We start from the raw sequence: 17,374 nt of genomic DNA on the forward strand, positions 1-17,374 counted from the left end.
GCCTGCCATACATCTAAATTGCCAGGATTCATGAAGTGAGTGAAAAGTCAAGGTTTCCATGACTTCAGCCCTAATTTGACTAACACCAGCACCAAGTGATCTCTATCCAAAGCATAAACACATTCCTTATAAACAGCTTAAATGCTAGTACTTTAAAGGCACAACTGTTCATGTGTTGCAATCTCTCTAATGAATATAAAATTCAATCACATTTAACAAAGAAAAGAAATCTGTTTGTTGACACATCCCTGAAAGGAAGCAAATAATGGCTCACAATACTAAGAAACCTGATGACAAATATAAGGGAAATTACCCTTTGAATAACTTGTGCATGACCCGTAAGCTTCGGTGGGCTACAAGGAATACAAACTCAGCAGTTCCATTTTGCTGTCATACTGATACTTATTTTTTTAGAGATACACTTTTTTTTTTTTAATGCATACTTACTCTCTTTTTTAAACTCTTTAAACTGCTTTGGGTGCAAGTAAAGATTGGATTTGACCTCCTGGATGAATCACGCTTACAAGCTCACCCAAAAAAAGCAGGTGGACAATAAAATTTTAAAAAAGGACAACTTTCCTCCCCTGCCTCTTTAAGGTACTGCCTTTCAGGGAGACAGTGAATGCTGCATTCAAATAACAGAACATGGATTTCTCTTAGTAACTGCAGCTATAATTGTAGCTACTGCTTATACCGCTTCCATCCTGTCAGTGCTGTAATTGTCCAAAGCATAACACTCAACTAAACTGCCACGATTTCTGACAAACATCTAATTTTTTATGTAACAGAAAAAACCCACCTTCAGAATGTTACCCCTTTCCTTATTATGCTTCTTTGGCATCAAGAGCATTTGAAAGCAATACTGCTTCCCCTCCCCTCTATGTCTGGCATCCCTTTCTGAAACCAAAACACTCTGATTCAGTGGATGCTCTGCCCACTATTAGAGATAACATGCCTCTTCCAAATCTGAGTCTCTTGAGGACAATGCAGGGTAGCTTTATTTTTAATCATTCATCAACTAGTATTCCATTTAGTATCTAGTAAGAGTTGGCTTTTAGCGTTTTCCTTTGCTGTATACGGTATTTGCATGTGGTTACTGCATATTATACAAAATAGCCATCAAAATAAATGGCCAGTGTTGTCATATTTACTCATACACAGAGGGCTTATCTTGGGTAAGGGCACATTTTACCTCTCATGTATTTTCATTATGACAAATGAGGCATAGGCATGAAGAGTCCACCCCTCTGAACAGAAACAGCATGTTCATCCATCGCTCTGAATGGAAATAGCATGGCCAGAGCGGTGGCAATAAGAAACCCGACTTTACCAACTCTTATCTCCCTATACTGACAAGAAGAAAAAACTCCTGCAGAGTCAAAATGCTAGACAAATTACATCATTCAATGCAATCAGTTACTCCTCCTGGGTTTCAGTCTGTTTCACTGGAAAGCAGTTTTTTAATAGCATTATTAAGGTTGCACACCATGATTTATTCCGACTCGTCGTTCTTCAGCTAAGAGTATTTTCGCCTCTTGCATTTCCTTTTTTTGCTTAAAGGAAGGATGGCCCAATAAAAGTTTAATGAGAAAAAACAGTACTAAATACAACAGCTCTGATTTATAGGGTCAGATGAAGAGATCGGAAACATCCATTAAATCCAAACACTACTTCCAGTCTTCCTTCTTGATCATTTACTATTTTGCGTATTTTCCTTTATACCCTTGTAATAGCATACGGACAGGCCAACCATATCACACTTACTTGCTCTTTACATAACAGATTCTTGCCGTATCATCATCCCATACTTCCACTAGTCGCGTGTGTCCTTGTTACGCCATCACAATAAACTGTCAGAACAAGGAAACAGACTTTGGTGTGCGTCTCTGTGCCATTTTGGCAAGTTTAAGAAAGACAGGAAAAGGGAAAGTGGGGGGGGGGAAGAGAGGAGGAGAACAGGGGGGAAAGAGAAGAGCAGCATTTACTCTTTCACGTGGGAAGGTATGCCAAGAGGACAACCACAGTGCTTCACAGTAAAGCTCAAGAGATCTAAAACATCTGCAACAGGCAGGATGCTGCACACTGATCTGGGGTGCTGAGCACCCGCTGCTCCCACTGCAGCTGCAGAAAGCGGATCGCTGCCTCACTCAGGAGCGAGCTTTCTGGGTCACAGACCATCATGTTCCCTGCAGCACCCAGCATGACGAGAGACGCACCAGTTGTCATCCACAGGTGCTTCCAAGCCCCTTCCTCACCACGATCACATGCAGATGCATATGCTGCGCGATGGGGAGGTGACCACACAGACACTGTAGTAACCATCAATCAGGTCTTCTCCCCTGACACAGAGGTCAAACACAGCAGCAATAGAGAAGCCGAACTTTTAGTTATGCAATGCTAAGAAAGTCACAGAAAAAGTATAAATTTACCACCTAAGGGAATTAAACGCAAGCAATCTTCACCCTCCGAATACTCTGAAGGAGCACTAAGTACCCTCAGTAACTTAACTGAAATAAGTCCTTTGTGAAGTTACTTCTCAATACTTGAAAAATATTCCTGGAAGTTTCTCAGGCATCATGGGAACACCTGAGTGTATGTGTTAACCTGCACATCTAACAAGCCTGCTTCTTCTCTCATTGAAATCAGCTGCCCTTAATTTTAACAGCAGGAGACCTGGGCCTTTTCTGCTGCTGTGTTCCTTATCAGAGCTCTATAAATGTCACACCTTTATTTTATTAGTGAAAGACGTATTTTATAAATTAACAATAAAAGCATTCTTGTATGTGAGGTTTTTTGGCCCCTGTTGCGACTCTGAATTCTTGAAGGTCAGATAAAGCAGTCCGTGGAAAGGGAGAGAAGAAAACGCTCTGCAATATCCTTTCAAAGAGCCTCCGCAGTAAAAAGACAATAAATAGCTGATTTGCTCTGAGGGCAGCTACGAATGCTAAGACCACAGTTAAATGAACGTAGTTATGAAAGGAGCAGCAGCTCGTCCAGTACTGTATCTACATTAGTTAACTCTTTTTGTGATTCAAGTCCAAGACTTCACATTGTTCTATTTCCGCCTGTTCCTCTGCTCTAGATTCCCTTTGTGACACTTTTATCAATGGAAAATCGAGGGAGGGGTTTCCAGCTGGGAGCCCAACAAAAAAACAGGAGGTTCAGTCTGGTTTTCTCACTTGCGCTGCAAGAGCCATTTTAGCGCCAGTAACAAAAGAAAAACTACACAAAGAAAAAAAAAAAAGAAAAGACATGACCTGAAATTATTTTATCATCATTAAATGCTGCACCATTCTTTATTCTCTGGTATGGTTAGTCTCACACATTGCCACAGTAATCCGCTAGCTTAAACAGAGCTCCTTGCAAATAACCTATTTGTATGAAGGGACGATGTCAGCTAGAATTCCAGGGAAATAGTACGAAAAAGTTAACAGCGCCATCAGTCAGATCTACTCTTTGTCACGCCCTTGCAATTTTTACAGATTTATAGCTGCAATGTCACAACTTAGAATAAAATAAAATAGCCTGGTTGTGTCCTCTGCGAGAGGTGGGGAAAACACACGCAAACAACAAGGGAAGGTAACTGGCACGTTGGGAGCCGTGCAAAATGGATTTTGCGCAGGCACATCTATATAGCTACACCTGGGGGTGTCATTACAGCAGCCGTGCTGCAGGCACAACCGCAGCCAGCTGGGTGCTTACACTAGAGTTGTAACCTTAGAAGGTGGTTTTGAAAATGAGATCATTTGCACTAAGAGGATTTTCAAGGTAAGTCAGCAGATAGATTTGGTCTCATTTAAGACCAGAAAAGACTATTAATCATACATTGGAACATTACAGCAGCACAGACCATTCATCTTGGGAGGCACTTTGTATAATAACAACAGAGCTCACATAAACGTCCGACAGCACTGCTCCACACAGACGACAGGCTCCTTGAACTCTGGAGCTATCTACTGTAGCTATTTTCATATACCACCAAGAAGCCCTGTCCACCACCATCTTCCCAAACAAAAGGACAGATGCCTCAAAACCTTCAATAGGCAATTATCTGGCCATTGCAGGCTCTGCAAGTGTCCCGAAGACAAGGAAAATGTCTTTTTTGCACATACACTGCCTGGACGAGATGGCTGATGGGGGCACAGCATGCGTAATGGCTCAGCTGAGAAAAGCACCTTTAGATACAATAGAAATCAAGGCTACTATCGCCAGAAGACAGCAGCTATCATCCCGATTGCCTAAGTTTGGCAAAGCTGATACAGGACAAAAGCAGCAAAGCTGAAAGGAAAATACAAGGGTGGAGAATCAGATGCAAAGGCTGTATGCTTAGACACGGAGAATACTTAAAGATGTGTCTCGTGATGAAAGAAAACTGGCAGTCATCATCATCAAACAGCCTGAGAGTTCAGAAGGCACCTGAGAGAGCATGGTATGGTACCCAAACTCCCAGATAGTATATTTTAGCCTGTTGGACAAACTTTAAATAATATTTTCAAAAGGTCATATGGCTCTCAGGTACCTAAACCATAAAAAACAGTATACTAGTAAACCTTAAGAACTGACTGACTTCAGATTCTCTAAATCTGTACTGCAGACCTGTCACGAGGAACAAGCGTTTGGGGAGATTCAAGTACCAGATAGCTGCCCATAGATATCCCTACCACAGGAACATGCAAAGCAAGAGGGGATAAACCATTTGCAAAGTTTGTGATGAGACTGGTGGGGAAGTGCCTTCATACCTAATGCCACAAAACTCAGGCTTTTTAAATAGGCTACTGTAAACCTGGTACTTGCTTTGTTTTACACTGAACTTTCTTATCGTTGGCTATGTACTCCCTAAAAATATACATGAACTTCATCAGTGACTACCGCAAACCCACGGATCTGGGTTATGTCTCCAGCTCCAACCATTTAGTTTACTGTCTTCCACAACATACAGAGCAATTCTCATTAAGTATCTGAATGTGAAGCAGCTCAGTAGAGAGTCAAGGAAATGCCTAACCTAAAGCTAATACAAGGGGCAATGTGTGGAAAAAATTAATTTAACTTGCGCGAAGTCATATGTAGTAACTGAAGAAAGCCTATGTGATCCTAGCAGACATGACCTATACCATGTCACAGACAAAAGGAACAGGAGGAAATATCCTTGAAAATATTTCTTCTCAGCTCCAGATCTAGAAATCAGCACATGGCTACATCACATCAATCAAACCCATCAAAGATATCTCTGTATCGTTTCTGATCACCAACTCTATCCTGCCTAGGTATCATCTTTCATCGTGGCCAATCTCTGAGAAAGACATCAGGAAAAAAAAAAAGAAAAAAAAAGAAAAAAAAAAGAAAAAGAAAACCACCACACCCACAACTCAAACCTAATAATTACAAGCCAAAAAATGAAGTGGAGGCAAGATTATTTCCTCTCCCTGCAGGTAAGGCTGAAGTCCTGAAGCGCTAGATTTGAGAATAATTGATTAGAGATCAACAAGTTAAACAGCCTAACAGGGTCTTTTTAATTTATTAAATATATTTTGCTTTAATCACATTAATTTTTCAGAAATGTACGATAATCTTTGTGGTTTAAAAGGACTTTGTATTCATTTTTTAATGGAAAGTATTTTTATTCATCTAATACATTATCCTTTCAAGAAAATTATCATACTTGACTACAAGTACTTAATGAGGCGCTAATTAACACTCCTGTTTCTCCCCATTTAAAATTCCTTTGAGAAATGTGGTCAGAAACCTGGTTTAATGCACATGACACTTCTCAGAGGCTGAAGGGGAAAAGACCCAAAAGGCATCTGTCACCCTTCGCACAGAGGACACCCCCTTTGAAAACTCAAGCCCAACACAACAGCAGTCCCTCCGGCTGAGCCAGCGGCTCACGGCAGGGCTGGGGGGGCACACTGGCCCAGCAGATCACCCTTCTCCGCAGCTTGTGAATGACGAGAAATAGTTCTCCCACTTTTTTTTTTTTTTAATGGGACGAGATTTACTTTTCCCACTCTCATCAGCGTGCGGCAGGCAACCTGCCCGCCTCTCCTCAGGAACACAGCTGAAGGGCTTGTCCTACTACAGCAGGCTCCTGAAGCCGCTTCTTTCCCTGTCTTACTTCTGCCGAGAGCCGTGACACAATGACGGGCAGCTCCACCTTCCTTCACGCAGAGGCCCTGGCGGAGCCATGGCGCCCCGCCAGCCGCTTCATGCCATCCCCACGCCTTACCAGGGATACAATAGGCAAATTCGGGTTACGAACGCCTCCCAGAGCAGGAGCGGCCGTTTCAGACTGGAGGAACTGGCACAGGTTTAAAGAGCAAAAAGCAAAGACCGATCGCAAGCGCTGCTGAAGCTCTTGGGGAAATTTGCAGACGCTCACCCATGAACTTCACTTCTGGGTTTTGCTCCGCATTGTATACTAATTGCAATTATCTAAGAGCAGCTCCATGATGGGAGGAGGGGAGGAGAGGAAAGCTTCCTTTTGGCACAGCTTCTTCAGAGTTCAAAGGACACATATGGCCTGCAAACATAGTGCAGGGGATAATGTAAAATTAAAGGAGGGATGGGAGGAAAATGAGAACACAGCAGGGACAAGCAGTGTTGTTCTGGATCTGCTTGACTGGAATTTTAAATTAAGGGGGGGGGGGGGGAAGAGATCAACAAAAAACCCACCCTTATTTTAATTCCACATCCCAACAGAGAGAGGGATTGCGGGAGGGACTCCGTCTGAAGGGAAGACCTCCAGGGAGCAGGACCTGAGCACTTCTGCTGGGGGCACAAGCCCATGCCAGGCAGCAGGACCCAGAGAACCTTGCCCTGAGAGCAGGACTGGAAGCAGCCAGAGATACAATGGCTTCAGGAAGCGTACCACCAACACCTCCAAATAGACGGGAGGGGTTCATTTCAGAATAAACACATGTACTGTACCAAACCTGCAGGGAGGGACAGCATGCCTGCCCACGGAGTAAAGCAGGAATAAAAAGGTCTCTGAATAGCGCAGTTCCCTATTTGCTTTGCAGTGCCCGTGTAGCCATGCAAAGGGAGCCACACAGAAGTCAGCAGCCTGCGAGACGGTGCCTGTGCCCACGCCAAATCCTGACACCTGCTTGTGGCCCTGTTCTTAGGCAGATATCAAAGCCTACCCTTCCCACTGCAGGGCATGTCAAGCACAGAAATAAATAAATAAACAAAAAAAAAAAAAACACAAACCATCCACAACAATCCTCAGTTGTAATTTCTACATAATTATTGCACAACAACCACCCATAATGAGAGAATGAATTTATAACCACACACAAGCTATATTTACCAGTGGACTGGTTACAAAGCAAAACAGCAGGAAACCACAATATGTGTCTTCATATTAGCTCCTCGGCGGCGGTGCAGAGCAGGGCTGCCCAAGCAGCGGGGCGGGCTGGGCAGGTGAAACAGGGGCACACCAGCCAAAGAGGAGCACAGCCCCACGGGGATGGAAGCCGGACCCAACGAGGCACAAAGATGTCACCCGGTGTTCAAGGGAAGCTATGCAGAGGTGGGGCTAGAAAGACCTGTTTGACTTCAGGGTTAAATAGTTGGCCACCCAAACAAAAAACAAAGGGAGTCTCACCTCCAAACTTTCTCAGCTTCTATAAATTTTGATCCCTAGAGGGAATTAAAAAAAAAAAAAAACCAAACAAAAAAAACCCAAAAACCAGAAAACAAATGAAAAACCTCCCCACCCCACAACTGGAAGTGCAGCCCCACACTGCAGTCAGGGCCTAGTGAGTGAATTGCTCCTGCCCCTTGAGATGAACAGTCACCCCAGAAAGCACGATGCAGTCCTCTCAGATGTTTAACAGCTGACACCCCCCCCCCAAAATGGGTGCAATTCAACCCAAATTGGGATGGCAGGATGGTGCCTCAAGAGGAGACCTGACGAGTTCAGCAGCTGAGCCCCTGCTAACAACTTTTTATGGCTGGGGAGAGTTGACTTGGATCCGTCTACCAGCCACCATGTATCACTGAGCTCAGGGGGTCTTCACATTTTCAAACACTGCCTTTCAGGCAAATTTGGCCAAAAGCACCCTCGTAGTTTGGGAAATTATCAGAAATGCAGCCAGGCCAACGGACTTGAGGAAGGACAGGCAGCACACTCACGAGATCCCCATTTCCTCGGGCTGATGCCACATGAGCAGGCAGCATCCCTGCGTCCCTGCCACCAGCAGCAGCACCCCTGACCACCTCCCCTCGGGCCAGTACAAACCCTCACGCTTTCCAGGACAGTGTGAGAGATGGTGAGCTAGATCCGGGAACAGATCCTGCTGAAAACATACCTTTTTTTTTTTTTCTTTTTTTTTCTTTTTTTTTTTTTTTTGAGGGATTATTTTTGAATTGGCTCCTTTCCCAGGCCTGGCTCAGAGCACGACTACACAACGCTTATGTCAGCACAAGGAAGCCATGTAATGAGTACCCACGGGGGGAGGGAGGGCAGGACTGCTGCCGTCACCATCCCGGCCACCTTAATGAGCTTGTAAAACAACGGCCTACGGACAGCAGGTTAAAAAGTCACAGAGCTTCAGTTAACCGAGGAAGGCAGACGAAAAGAAAAACACCACCCAACAACATGTACACAGGTTACCAACTCGCTGCCATGTCAGGCTTCCAAAACACAGCAAAAGCACAGGGCCTTCCCTTGAAGAAAAGAAACCCCACGCTCAGCCCCACCACAGCCTGGACGCAGAAGGGTGCCTGACACACACCCAGGGAAAATCTTTCTCCTTATTAGTTCCTAAGCAGGATACGCAGCAAAACACGCACACCTCATGAAACACTGGTATCTCAAAATGACCTATTCTCTTATCTTTTTGGCTAGGCATGCTCTCCCTGCCCTGCTCTGTCCTTGGAAAGACACCAAACAGCCCAGCCCCAACTCAAGATGGAAAAGTAAAAGCAAGACAGAGTGGAAGGTAGAAAAAAACATCTCTCCTTCCCCACGGACTATGGGTGCAAACCCACCACAACAAACAGCGTAACCCTAAACACATGCTACGACGGAGACAAAAATCCATGACTACTGCTTCTGGAGTTTATGCTGACCAGTGTGCTATTATTGCTCTGGTGGCAATCAGCGAACCTGTCATGAAAAGAAAGGATGTGTTGGGCTTGCTATCGATTCTTCTAATTCCTGTCTGAGCACAATCATACCATCTTGAAACATAGCCTGAAAGGGCACTATTATTCCGGAATTGAGTTGCTTTTGGAAGATGAGTCAAAAGCAGTTCCATGTGCTTAGATCTCTTCTTGAGGTTGCGGACAATTTTTCCTGGCTTTACAGCCACATTTTCTGATCCCTAATGTATTTTCTTTCCCTATTGCTGAGAGAAAGAGCCACACAAATAAAGAGAAATCTGACTATCCCAGGAAATTATGTAACTGACTATACACAGAGGGCTGTCAAATATGCACAAAGTAAACTAACTGAAATAATACGATTTCCACCCCCCCCCAATATCCTTCATTTATAGTCATTGTAGGTGTTACACGTAACAACAGTAAGTGGAACAATTTCATACAGCACTTTCCATACTGAGACAGCTATTCTACATTCCCCCTGTGCAGCAGACAGTTTCTATAGCTCACTTTCTATTATGGCAACAGAGCAAGGCACCTCAGATTAAGCCCGGAGCGGTAACCATTCCCTAGAATCAGGGCTAAAACCTAGACTAATGAGTGGCCGTGTCTATAGCCAGACTAACTCTTTCTCCCCAGGAAAGCCTGGGCATCGCCGGCAGCTGGTAGGCAGAAGCACATGCCCCTGACAGCACAACTCTTGCCTCCCAAGAGAGGCAGCCAAGAGCACAAGCAACGCATGTGGCCAACCCCTGCCCCAAATGAAACGTGGCTTTGGGATGGCACGTGTGCAGGAGAGCTGCTAGACACTACAAGACATGAGGCTCCTGTTTGCTAAGTCTTAAAAGAACACTAGGTAAGAAGTAAGTATGTATTGCTACTAGCACGAGGCTCGTGGGATGAGCAGAGGCCTGGCTTGACAGCACTGCTCCCCTCCCGTTGCTCACCAATGGGAAGAAAAAAGCAGAGAAAAACCCACGAAACACACCCAACTCACACCATATCCAAACCAAACAATAAAAGACAAAAAAGAAAGGCAGCCCCAGCACCCACTGTATTTTATGTTCTTTTTGTCATCGACTATAATTCCCATGATGTTAATAACGTGTAAAATGACAAATAAATTCAAGAGTACACAGCAAGACGCACAAGGGGGGAAGGCCAATGCATACCATCAGACATGACACATCACAAACACTCAGAAGATAACACAACCCAGCAGATTAAGTATCATTCATTACCAGTCATCATATTATTGCATCCAAAACTGGGCCCAAAAATACACATGAAAACGCATATTCCAAGCACAGCTAAAACAATAGTACCAAACAAAACATATGATACTAATTCGTGTTACAACAAATTGCCCATTGTAGCTGGAAAACCAAGAAACGCAGCCCTGAAAAAGAGTCACAACAACACTGACCTAACAGTTTTTAAGTGTTCATATTTAACATACATTCTAGCAGGTATTTCTGATGGTAGGAAAAAAGATGAGAAAACAGGTTAATGAAGTAAATGTAAATTTAAATGCAAATAATAAGGAAAAAATAAAAAACATAAATCAGAAGAAATCTGAGCTAAGAAATATGCAAAGATTTTGTGTGCACATGCTTGTGAAATTTAATACAATTCCTACTTCAGGTCTCTCGGATCACACCTGTCTGTGTTTTTCAGACTGCCGTTTCAGAAGTTTATTTTTTTCATGCATGGTTTCAGAAGGACTGCTTTTCCCTTTAGCTCTGAAGTTCTGCCCTCCAATTCACACATGTTCCCACTGACTCCAACCAGCTTAAGGTTAACTACAAATACAATGGAAAATCTCAGGTAGCTCATTGCTTTTATTTTCCATTTTTTCTGATGTGCTATTAGGCTATTCATAATTAATATCAAATGAATATTTTTTGAATTAACAATTAGGACAAACAAAGGCTCTAATATTTTACAAACCTATTTGATGCGAAATAGTAGATATGCGTTCTAGGCCTCAATTTTTCAGACCTTTGTTATTGAATTCTAACTTCTTTTCATTCCATTAGTGCTCTCAACAGCTTATTAATGTAAAGCAGAGCCTTGCTAATTTGCAATAATGTTTAGGATACCTCCTCTAAATTAATGGAAGAAATCAATAAATTCATCAATCAACAAAAACGAACAGAAAAGAAAAATGACAAAACACATTCTGTTCTATTACTGTGGCAGTCCTAAATGGTGTTTTAATTATTCATACGAATATCTCTAATGCATTAGTAAATGTGACGTATAGCATATCTACTTCTTTTTTTTTTTTTTTTTTTTAAGTCTTGGATCCCAGTTCAGGAATGTGGTTCTTTGAGGAATACAAAGGAGGCATCTGAACACTTTTTCGTACTTGATTCTACGTACTCAAATACCATCCTGCTTTCGATCCAGAATACTGCAAGGTTACTGACTCCCCAGCACTCTCTGCTGAGAGCTGACCCACACAGAAAGTCACGCAATGTCACGCAGTCTGTAACAGACTCCACGACACTACCAAAGGCAGGAGCACCTCTCCATCACTCCTGCCACAGCCAACAAGCAAATTCCCACAGCTGCAGCTTGAAAGGGGAGGCAGCCAATATCCCACTGAAAAAAACAAGGATAAAACAATGAGCTAGTGAATATCTTTGGGAAGAGAAGCCAGGGTCTAAATTCTGTGTCTGCCTTGCCAAGTCACCCCTCCTTTTTCATCAACATGTAAAACTCTGTGCATCTTCCGAGCTCCCCAAACTATGCCATTCTCACTCATTCACAGCCACATTCCAGCTGCCCACCCAGTAGCTACATGCAGGGGAGTAACTATGCCTCTCGTCCCAGGGGACACACCAGTAGCATAGCGAAAGCTGCAAAACCCATGAGTGAAATTCTAGGCAGAGGTGGAGTTTTTCAAACAATGATGGTGAGCTTCAGCAGGAAGAGTTAAGTGCACAGAGCTCCAAAAATGTAGCCCCTTTTCACGTCAGCAAGGCACATAAAGGGTTAACAAACCACTACTGCTTATATTATTTATTAATCTCACCCCTCCCTTATTTAGCAATTTCCTCCTTAAGTTCTGGCATCTCTTCTCCATTTCCCTCACAATTTTGGGTCCTTTTCCTCCTGAGATTATCATCTGCTGGAAGTTCCTCCTCCCCTCCACTGCCCACATCCCAGTCTTTGTCCTGGCTCCCTACAATGCTCGGCTTCTGGCTGGGCTCCATGCTCACTCCAAATTTATTGCTCTCCTGCTCTTCCAAGCTTGCGAATCAGGTTTTCACTCAGCTGCCCTTGCCTGCCAGGACAAGGAGCAGCACATGGAAGCTGGAAAGAAGAGCTCACGAGCACCAGCCACCAGGAGAGCAGGGCTTTGTCACTAGAAACCCAAGGTGGAAATGTACGCCTTGTGTCTTATTTAGTTCAAAGCCGAAATGTTTCTGTCTAGAATGTCTGTTTGTATCTCAAGTCACAGAGAAGCCATTAGTACCAATAATGTGTCATTACGGGGGCGTCAGCAGAGACTCTGCAGCTAAGGTTAATTTGAGATGCATAATTTAAAGCAGAACTAAAATCCCTCCATTTCACACTGTAATGACTGAATTCAAATCATTCTTCAAATTTGACACAGCAGCTCTTAAGGGGACACTTGCAATTTTCCCTTTTCTCTTTTTCTTTGGCCAATTTTAAGTAAAACACAAGCTATCTATTGCAGAAGAAAAATGTACAGATCACCCCTTTACGATGACTTTTAATCTGCTTCCCCCTCACATTGCTCTTCAGCAGTTTCATATGGCTTCATACTTCGCATATTCATTCTGACATATCAGAATATGCATGACACAGGCCACTTCTGCAATTTAAAAAAAAACAAAACAACAATGCTCAGAGTTAAAAATTTCACTCATCGTAACCCCGGTGATTTTGCCAAGAACAGCTGACAACACTGCTTATCTTAAACATACCACATCACTTAGGTAACAGTAATACCCGCACAATTCTCTGTCCTTAGTATTTCTACTCCCAACATCCTGCTAAAATATGCAAGAGGCATAATCCTTGTTTTTGACACAGAAAACTGAGGCAAAGACAGAAGGATGCTGTGGTTCAACAAGTGCTTCAAGCTGGTCCAAGTCTCCCAAATCCACTGATAATTTGTTTTGTCAGGCAACTTTGCTGAACACAGCTGATAAAACACAGAAAATAATTAAGCAAAAAATCATCACAACACAACAAAGCAGCATGATAGGGAGATCTCCATGCTGCTGAAGCGGAGATGCAACAGCTCCCTATCAAACGCTTCCTGCCTTTTACTGTGGATTCTTCAATAAAGCTCACATAATGTTACCAAAATGCACAGAAACATACAACGACTTTTATCATCTAACACAACTTGATTTTGTTCTGAATGTTCAAGAAACCACAGTTCAAGCACACAGACATTCTTTGGAGAACTGCCCTCCATGCTAAAAATGGCAATGGAATTGCACAAGGGGGGGGGGGGGGGGGGGGAAGAGAAAATTCCAAGAAATCTTTGACTCATCCATTGTTATTCACAGGTTTTTGGAGCAGAGAATGGAATGCCATCAAGCTAAAATTGACAGTGCTATTTTCTGATCTCTAAGTGATGTCAATCCTTCACAAAACCACAAATGCTGAGAAAATTTTTCTCTGCAAAATTCTAAGAATGACTCTTAAATTTTGTTAGTTTGGGGGGGGAACCCAGAGCTAAAAGAGGCACTTGAAATTAAACTCCTACGTAGGTGTGCTTTTAAATACTGAGAGTATTAGGCTTCACTGCTTTGTGCTATCTGTGACTCAGAGTTGCTGCCACAGGTGTCGAGAGACCTGGGACCTAACTGTAGCTCTGTAGAAACCTGCTGCTTTGTGATTTATTTATTTTTTTTTAATATATAGTAAAAAATTCACCCTCAAAAACAGACAAAAAGCAGCCTTTCGCATTCAGTACAGACCTAAATCTTTTTAGTCGACAGATTTTACTGTCCAGTTAACTTTCACCTAGCAAAGCAGATTTTTCTGCTGTTTAATTCTTAAGCTTTTCGGAACAACATGATGTCAACTAAGTCTAACAGCCAAAACGACTTCAATAAAATTCTCAGAATAACACATCTACTCTGGCACGCCAACATACTATTTTTAATTGTTGCTTATTAAAGATGTAATAGAAGAAGAATTATATTCACTTCCACCACTGTTCCGTCAATGCAGTGAGATAATCATGCTTCTGTATCGTACATAAAGCAATATTTATGCATAGTGGTTTAGGTAATCTAATGGAAAGGCGGAAAGCAGTGATTCACTCCTTGTTCTATCTGTTGCTGCAACATGGCTTTTGCCTATCGCACAGCCCAAGCAGGCAACCAGAGTGATTGGTTTCAAATGTTAGTAAAAGAGAGACCTGGAAAATGAAAAAAGACAAGTCAGTTGAAATGCCAAACAAACAAAAAAAAATCTGGACTGCACATGAGAAGTACTTTACAGAGCAGCATACAAATGCAGGCCTCTGAGGTAATTTAAACCAAATGCAGACTTGAAACTGAAGTTGTTCAGTGAGTCAGCACAGTAAAAGGACACTAAAATTACACGCGAGAAAAGCGCAATCCTTTTAGTACAACACACTGTATTTTATTTCAAATTTACCAGAAAACAAATTAATTGCCTCCTTCGTCTACTCTTGGACTCAACCTCTACCTTTCAGAAACAAACTGCGTGAAGGCTGACTAGCTGTGAACTCTGATGTCTAGGACTTTAATTTCCCTTTCACTAAAATTTCCTCTCCAGACCATGACAACGTTAATAAACAATCGTTGGCATGAACACTACTGATCATCTTCCAAGTTATGATTACTTTCCTCTGGAAATAAAATAGAAAAAAAATAATTGATAGTTAAAACCAAAACTGCGGAGAATCATTACAGGCTCTGACAATGGCAAGTGCCTCCCAGATTCTGCCATCCCTAAGATTTCAGCCACCCACGGCTTGGTGCAGACCGGGACTTTATCACTAAATACACTTACCATCAGTCAAAGAAAGGCTTAGCCTCATATCTGCCTGAAATATTTCTAAAACCATAGCCGTTTTTAAACTTACAAAGTAATTTTCGTCTTCGTTTTCATCTCATTCTTGCCTCATACTTTCACAAGAACGTAATTCTGTGAAAGCCACAACAATTGCTTGTTCAACAGAGACTGCCACTCTCTGAAGTGCTTTCTGAGATAGATTTGTACGGACAGACGTGGGTAGAAATGAATAATCCAAAAATATCCACAATAGATAATGAGCAGAGTCTAGAGGAAAAAAAAAAAAAAAAAAAACAAACCACGTACTGCAAACGCAGCCCAAATTGGAACGAATGCCTACAGTAGCAACAGCACAGGAAGAGCAAAATGTTATTGTACATTACTGGCGTGCAGCCCGTAATTACAAAAAATACTGCAGTATTCCACAGTAACAGTGTAAAATATTATCATTTCAAACAAAGCAACTGCAGCACCCTGGCCACAGCAACCACGTCGCAGAGAGCCGGGGGAGGAGAGGGTGGCCAGCTGCCGAAGGACTCCTTGGTGCGGAGGGCGGGTGGGCCGTAGGGTCCGTGAGTCCTGGGGATGGCTACTCCTCGCACCCACGGCTCCCCCCGCATCGGGGCACAAAGCGCTGCTGCTGGGCTGCAAAGGGCTCCCACATGGGCTCCAGCTGCAGAGCCCTCCAGCAGAGGGAAAGCACGCTGCTCGCTCTGCCTTTGGGCTCCTGCCGTAGCGTGCCTTCTGCCAAATTTGCATTTTCACAGTCTCTTGTATTCAACGAAATCTTCCCCGCTCTTGCTTCTCTGCACTAACCCCTGTGTTACCTGGCCCCCTCTTACACTCTGCCAACAGGATTTAAGCATGGGCTAGCAAGAGGCTCCCAAGCATCCGCTGACATACGCTGCCGTTACGATGGCTATCATTCGCCGCCCTAGATGGCAAGCAGTTGCTCCGCTACGCATCAGCAAAACAGAACACAGCATGCACACGAGTTTATCAGCAACGCTCTTCTCGACCGCTCTACCCAAGGATCGCCAGCACAGAGCACAGTCCCACCACAGCAAAAAGAAAAACATGAAAAGTTAAAATTTAAGTCCATCTGCTCACTGGCATGCACAGCACACAAATGAGTAGTCCTAGTTCATCGTTTGTAGAAATAACATCTATCACATTTGTTTTCTACATGGATGACGAAAAAAGACCAGCTAAGGAGCCACATGTTTTCTCAAAACTTTACGTACTTGCAGAACCAGCAACCAGAGGAAAAGAAATGCAGAACCCTGAACAGCAAGGTTAGTGGGGAAGGAAACGCTGTTCAAATCAAAGATACGTATTTCTAACTCATCCTTCCTATACAGGCTGTGAACAGTACAAAACTGCAAAGCCTGAGCTTTGCCTCAGCTATCAGTGCTTGCCTCAGGTATTTGGCATCTCCCCAACAGTTCGACAACTCTGAATTTAAGTTCGAAATACAGAACATCAGGTGTTTGGGCAGTATCTTTTAGAGATGTTTCAATCACCATGAAAACTGTTTTTCGTACTGCTAAACAGAAAGATTATGTTTTTAGGAGGGAGCAACTAACTGCCATACCTAAGTACTTCCCAGTTCACCAGCACTTCTTGTCTTTCCCATAGCAGCTTTTCTCTGCCAAATACAAAGGGGACTGTAGTATATAAATGCAATATACACGCAATAAACTGCAGTAATATATGCAGTAGATTAAAATACTGCATTTTTCTATCCTCATAAGCCATTCATTGGCTTGTGGATTCAAAGTCCCACAGGGAGTGCCGCAAATCCATGTAAAGTCTCTGGGTGCCGGATTTGACTCTCTGACGTATGTAACAGATGTGTAAAGTAACACGTAACCAGATGCCTCTCTAGTAAATGCACAGCTAGAGACTGAAAATCCCTAAAAACATTGCATCCAAGAGCAAAGGACAAGAGGAAGAATAAGAACAAAGTCCCTTATCTAGATGTGAAAGTTTAGGCTTTATGAACTTCTTGTTTACAATGCCATAGTTTTCCATCTCTGTAATTCAGCTATGGTATTATGAGAGTGGGCTTTTTAAGATGTGGGGGATCCAGCCACTACGGCCTGGTTTGCTTTGTGCCAGGCTGATCAACTGTTTCTTGGTGTCTGTGAACCTTCAAGATCCTACCTCCAAAGCCTCTACCACGACTCCAAAAACCTTCTTCCAGAAGGGAGGTCTAACTCGGAAGCAAAAC

At 43.1% G+C, this 17,374-nt stretch overlaps 1 protein-coding gene across 18 annotated transcripts in view; it reads right to left on the minus strand.

Moving 5' to 3' along the window:
• The window catches only part of ATXN1 (ataxin 1), a 384,505-nt gene that overhangs the window by 137,012 nt on the left and 230,119 nt on the right, over positions 1-17,374 (minus strand). For 2 of the 18 annotated variants that reach the window (XM_063325869.1, XM_063325870.1), the window contains one exon: positions 1,765-1,850. The exons of the other annotated variants lie outside the window; for them this stretch is intronic. The gene's annotated coding sequence lies outside the window, so the exon portion shown is untranslated. The remainder of the gene's footprint in view (positions 1-1,764; positions 1,851-17,374) is intronic. 18 annotated transcript variants of the gene reach the window in all.

This window comes from Chroicocephalus ridibundus, chromosome 2, assembly GCF_963924245.1.
Source record: "Chroicocephalus ridibundus chromosome 2, bChrRid1.1, whole genome shotgun sequence".
In the NCBI taxonomy this organism is placed as follows: Eukaryota; Metazoa; Chordata; class Aves; order Charadriiformes; family Laridae; genus Chroicocephalus; species Chroicocephalus ridibundus.